This window comes from Hylaeus anthracinus, unplaced genomic scaffold, assembly GCF_026225885.1.
Source record: "Hylaeus anthracinus isolate JK02 unplaced genomic scaffold, UHH_iyHylAnth1.0_haploid 4, whole genome shotgun sequence".
Lineage (NCBI taxonomy): Eukaryota > Metazoa > Arthropoda > Insecta > Hymenoptera > Colletidae > Hylaeus > Hylaeus anthracinus.
Window position 1 is genome coordinate 4065326 of NW_026535289.1, and position 6731 is coordinate 4072056.

Genomic DNA, 6731 nt, shown 5'->3' on the forward strand with positions numbered 1-6731 from the left:
GGAGCTCGGCCGCTCGCGGTCGCGCGGGTGCAAAGCGAATCGTGCCACGGTTGCGCTCCGCGCGATATCGAAACGACGACCTGTTTATTATTCATGCGACGATATCTTCTCATTTTTTCTTCTCGATCCCGTCGCATGGTAGCTAGAACTCGCTCAAGTTACTCGAAATTCATCGAACGCTACTTAAGTACGAGCCATTTTTCCGAATGGGAATCGCGCACGACAAATCGATGCGTGACTAATTACTCCAGCTTAATTCCGTAGCTAGAGGCAGGGTTAATTACAATTTTGAAATTGCAAAAAGAAATGTTCGAAAGGAATAAAAAGGAATAATTATTTTAGCAAGTAATGCAGGGTAAAATGTTGAAATTTCTAAGCAGAACTAAGCAGAAGGAATTCCTCTTAACGTTATGTACTTAATTATTTTATATAATCCATTTCGAGATTTTAAATAACGATTGCAATATCATAAAAAAGAATGATATATCAATGTGGTCAATGTTTAATTAGCAGAATATAAAATCTTCAAAGATACTATATCTTTGTGTACATATTACTAAAAATTTCTAAATTCTATCGTGTCAATATTCGCTTTAAATGTTTGATGCTCACGTTAACAACTGACACTAGCTACACTCGCCGCTGGTGGACACCGTGCTCGATAACATCTTATCTTGAAATCATCGTACATGAATAAACAATGACAGTTACCGTTCGTGTTTCTACTAATAGCCCTGGTCGATAAGTTCAGTTTTCAAACCAGCAGCACTTAATAACCTTCCTGAACATTTTGTTGCTCCAAACAATTACTTCAGAAACTTTTTCGAAAGATGTGCACCTTCTGTTTCTTATTCCCTCATAATGTTCCTCTACAAGAGTTAAAAACAGACAAAATTACAGAATACTTAAATGTTTTTAAAAATTATTTCGAAAACTTTATCGAAGAAATTTTGTTCCAAAATTTCTAGACGATATTTTCTTCCAAGAAGATAAAATTAAATAAAATTAGAGACAATTTGAAGAACATAAAAAAATATAAAAGAAACCCAGACAGTCACACACACACACACACATACATACTGGGTGGTCCCGTGAGAATCTATCTAATTGCCCCCCATTAATTGTCCGTTTCACGGGCATTCTATGGGTCGTCACGTTCGTTTCATATGCAGGCATTTCGAATGCAAATACGTCCTACGTACATATTAATTCTTGGCGTCTTTCCACCACCTAAAGGGCGCACCCTGCACGCTTTTTGCCTCCGAGGCAGCCGAGAAAGTAAAAGAAAAAAATGAAAAAAGAAACGTGGCCACAACGTACGAGGAACCGTCCCCCGAGCCGCGCTTTCTAATTATTCTCTTCGTTAACGACACCGGCACCTTAATTGGCCAACGTGACGATACAAATCGTAGTTTCTTCCATACATATGTATGCGCGATGTAAATCCGAGTAAACGCGGCGATATGAGCGAAGCGCTTGGATAGAGACGTCACCGGGGGGGATGAAATACGCTCGCAAGAACTGGTTAATTATGCGCGAAACGCCGTCGATTCTTTCTGGTCGCGAAGGTAAAAGAACCTCGTGGTTTCACAACTCTTTCACGGTTGCGAGGAAGGGTTCCCTATTCTTTTGTGCCCTTTCGATGCACCCTTCGCGTGGAACGTTCTCTGCCTGGCACATCGAAACGTTTCAGTCTTGAACAATCTTCGAGAGAAAATATTTAGAGCTGAAAAAGTGTCTTGATAATGTAGTATTTTTTCTAGATTTTTATTTTTCTAAAAATAAAGCTTTATATTTTTGTTGCTACGTTAATTCTTTAGAATTTCACTGGAACTTGGACTTGGAGAATCCGTGCTTGATCTAAATATCTCTGTAACCAGAGAATTAGTTGGACACGTTCTTTTAACAAATTTCTTGCTATTGTAATCGAATTACACGTCGCCACGAATTTTCCCTCTCGCGTTTGCCAGAGCGTGCAACGAATTTCTTTCTACCTCCCAAGAAGCCACCCTCGGCAGACGCAAATTAGCCTAAAACGCGGCTCAAAGTTAGGCAAGTTCGGCCCTCCTTGGCAAATATTGATCTGATAATAGTCGCCGGGCAACCGATGCACACGATCCGCCTATTTAAGTTCGTTACGTGCACGAAATGCACTTTCGAGTTTCCCACGGCTCCGAACTTTTTCGTCCGAACGCGCTTCTTGTCAGCCTAAATAATTAAAACGTCCGTCTGGTGACGTTGCGTCGATGCGTACGTGTCGACGATCGAGACTTTAAAATGTAATTGAATGTTGCTGGAAAAATTAGACTAGGTACGCTTTATACTAATCTCTCGACTTGTTGTAAGTACTTTCAATATGTGAAATCATTTGTAGTAAAAAAGAAAAAGTATAAATATTATTTTTGTGTAGAGAAATTAATGTATGAACACTTTCTAAACACAGACATCATTCGAACTGTTTTTTTAAAACAGGCTGAGTCTTCCTGATTATAATTCTTAATCTTCATGTATGCAAGTGTAATTTGAGAAATGGTTCTCCTTTCAAGTCTTCCTATTCAGAGACTTTTCTAGAGATCTAACTAGATGAGTGCTTTGACAGTTACATTCTTCAACGTAGGCTCGCCTAACTCAAATTCTGAGGTTCCTTGCACCTAAATCTCATAATAACAAAATGAATTCTCATAAACATCCCCTACATAACTGCCCTGACAATTAAATTCCTGATACTAGACCTGCCTAATTATAATTCTAAGGCATCTAGTGCTCAGTACTCGTCAAAGTATCACAAATAACTCTATCTTGCGAGCAGAAATAAAGAACGCAAAAGGTTCTTTTCGCCCAGAGAGTTCAACGCGTGCGCTCCATCGCGCGGTGTACCCGTCGAGAGCATCGCGGCTCATAAATCGAGCTTCGCGGTGGGTGCAATTATTCCTTGCAGCTAATAAATCAATTTCTTCGCCAAATGACACTTTTGCACCGGGACCTGTGTGAAACGTCCCGTAATATTATCATTCCTCGTCGTTTCCCTCGTATCGTTCGCGCTTAGTCCGCCCCGGCGGCGTTTATCGCCGTTGCATGCGCCGGTGCCACATGACGCCCAGGAATTTTTTAATGGTGTCCCATCGCGCGGAGGTTCGTTAAATTTCACGGAGAAATATGGCCCGTTCTTGCGTGAGGTCCGCACGCCCCATAAACACGCGGCCCGAACCTTAAATTTTTCCTAATAAGGGCCCGGCTATCGGGCCCCATTATCGTCCACGGTCGCCATTGTCCCGTTAAGACACCATAATCGAGACCAGCCTCGGATAACGCGCAATTTATTGTCATGCGCAATTTTACTTAGTTGATATACTGCCTTTCTTGATAATAGAAGCATTATGATGTGTGTGTCTTTTCGATAACAAGAATATATACTGTGACAGGCATGATTGTATTGTGTGTCCGATAGAATATAGCTGTGTACAATCATTATGTAGAAATACCTGCCTTCCAAGATAGTATATAATTTTGCTCAGTTTCTATTTATCTACTCTTCAAATTGTAATATTTAATAATGTTTATAAATTCGTTATTGTATTCGAATTTATTATCGTAATTCGTAATATATTATAATATATTATATATAATACTTCGGTTTTTATCGCGTGTTTCAGGACGCGAAATTATTTTCAATTTCATTCTACTTTCAAAATCAGAAAGTTAAATAACTGGAAGAAGATTGACTGAATGTATATTAGAACTTTAAAAATCATTTGTCAGAGAGCACAACAAATCCACTTGGCGCAACTCAAGCGCGAGTATATTTAGATTATTATCATTTCAGCTAAAAACTGGTACTAAACTATGATTTTCAACAGAGTCGTTTACCCTGCTACTAATTTACCTAAGCATGGTTTATCTTCGTACGTTTAATCCTATCCTAGAATACTAATTTTCTAAGTGGGAAACGAAAGATAAACTGCAGAAGTTAATGACAATACTGAAAACTCGGGGTCTATACATAGCGTTTTATCAGGATTGTAACGGGACACGCTCGAAAGTAAGCACTCGGAAATGCCGGATTAACGCGTTTTCCACGATCGTACGTCCACCGTTTCGCCGTCCAGGGGGAATTATTCGGTGAGCGTAAATCATGACATTGAGACTCTCGGGCCGGCTCATCGAGTCATTGGCCCCGGTTTTACGACCACAATGTTGAACGTAAATTGTCCTCTTTATTGTAGCACGGATCTCTTTGAGCGATGCGTCCGCTGGCCTTTCGAAATTGTTGTCCCCCGAAGATGAACCCACCGACGCGGGGAGTTCCTTGACCCTAATCTCCGAGAGCACTTTTACCGCTTCAAACGCTTCGTGGCACTCCCCGAAACGTAAAATTTGGATCGGCGTACATTAGGAAAACGTACGCCAAGTGCGTTCAAACTTCAACGTTTCAGACTCTTCGAGGCTCTGTCTATCCAGATCCTTTATCCAACATTCTTCCGAAAGAAAATACGCGAGCTTGGTATCTTTCTGCTTTGTGCTCTATTTCTTTTCTATTTTAAGTGTTGGTTAGTTTTCAGGTTGAAACTTTCAGCGATCGAGGGTAGATTTCTGTAATTAGACTTGCGTTCTTCACATTTTCCTTGTATTCCTTTTTACTGAATATTTGTCTTGTGTCTTGAAAACATAAGTTCCCAAACAAATACAAAATAACATATAAAGTAAAAAACTTGTGCTTGAAGTTCTGTGAAAACCCTTTCACTGCAAACAATCATTCGTTTACACGTTTCTGAATTAATAACACGCAATCTGAATTAATATTAATTTTGAAGTTTCCTAAAGAGACCCCAGAAAACTCTGAATCGAAAGGTCATAGTTTCAGGGCAAAGAATTTTGTATTGCTTTGGAAAAAAAAACTATTAAGAAATCTCGAAGAATAGAAAATTAAGATCGTCGACGTTCTTCGAGATCAGAGAAATCTCTATCGTTTCAGAATAGTTCCTGTTAGACTGTTCCCGTCCGTTAATAACCGGACGGTTAACGATCCAACGATTTACAGACGATCGAGAGAGGATTTGAACATGATACCAGGTGCTCGCTTTTTTAATTAGCACTTCTTCAAACAGCGGTGAAAATCGTTTCGCTTAAGAATTCAAATTGGATGTCCAGACCGTGAGGAAGGCGGACGTCGATGAAAATACACCATCGTGTTTCGTTCTCCCTTCCTATGCGTCGGATTCCTTCTTTTTGTTGCGGTCCGCGTCTCTTTAAACCGTCTTCGTGCACGCGAGAGAAACCAAACGTTCTAGGGCAGCTCTGCGCTGACGATGGCTCGTGTGAGCGACCAACCAACGTCCGTAATTAATGATAATTGTTCAACTAGCTTGATGGCTTTAATTAAAGGCAGTTCTGCAATTCCGCGCTGCCAGCGAGCGCTACTATTTTTCTGACTTTTTTTTCCCATTCCTTTTTCTGGTTTTATCATCGCGTACGCGAGGCCCTCTCGCACATATTTTCTCTCGGTTCGGAACAGAGATGGGTAGAATTTGATTCGAATAACGGATGCCTAACATGGTCTCCGCGCGACAGTCACGAACAATTAAACGACATAATTCAAGACGATATCTTTCAATCAATTGAGGAGAATAATATTGTTTGTTCTTTCTGTAGTAATTAGACGGTTTGGAAGTACGAACAATTTAAATTCGTTGACTTTGCGAATAAATCTATGTAACCGAGTGCTGTACGCGAACTTATATATTCGCAATGTTTAGTCAAATGAAGATTGTGATTTTAATTTAAATTAACGTAATGTTGTGCTTTCTATTAAATGTAATTTTGGCTTATTCTATGCACGCAATTGTTTAAATTGTTGAAAATATAATATTATTAGTTTTCCGAGTTAACTCCCAATAATACGAAAATAAAAATTGTAAACTACGCCTCTATAATTATAAATATACAGAGTGCTCCAAAAGTTCCCACATAGAACTTTCTTTTATTTATCTTTCACTTGTTATACGAAACCTTAGTTTTACTTCGATAAAAACTTTGTCTATCTCATCCAGTATCTGAAACTGCATTAAACATTTCTGCTTATCAAATCGGAGGATCGGACACAGTCGCGTGGATTTGACGAATTGAAGACAAAAAGCGATCTATTGCCGCGATGTCAGCATAATGAATCAGGGATAGTTGGAATTCTATGGTTGAGTGTGTAATTACTCGCGAAGCGCGGGAATTGCCCTGTTAATGATTTCTTCGGAAACCCTCGTTACGCAGGAACGTCTCGTTACCCGAGCCCACTGCTATTTACGGACGCCTAATCTTACCACTACTTAGCATTCCTCGTCTACGAGGGGTCGCCAAACTTATTCTGAGAAGGGACGAATAATAATAATTTCGAATGTGAATCAATCTTTTGACAGGAAGAGCGAAGCTGGTTAAAACATGTTTATCGTTTGAATTATAATTTGTCGAGGACACATTAATGAAAGTTTAATTTGAACTTCAAATGTGCTGAAGAACGATAAACAATGTATCGAAGTTATAAACAAATTTTATTTCTGAGCACATTATTCTACCTATCAGAAGGATGCTAGACATTTGGCATAGACTAAAAGCTTGAATTTCTAACCAAATTACTTTTGAATAACGTTCTTCAAGTTCTTTGTTGGTGCATGTATCTTGATAGCACTTTAAGAGTACATTCATATACTTTTATATAATATATTAATATGTTCAATATATAT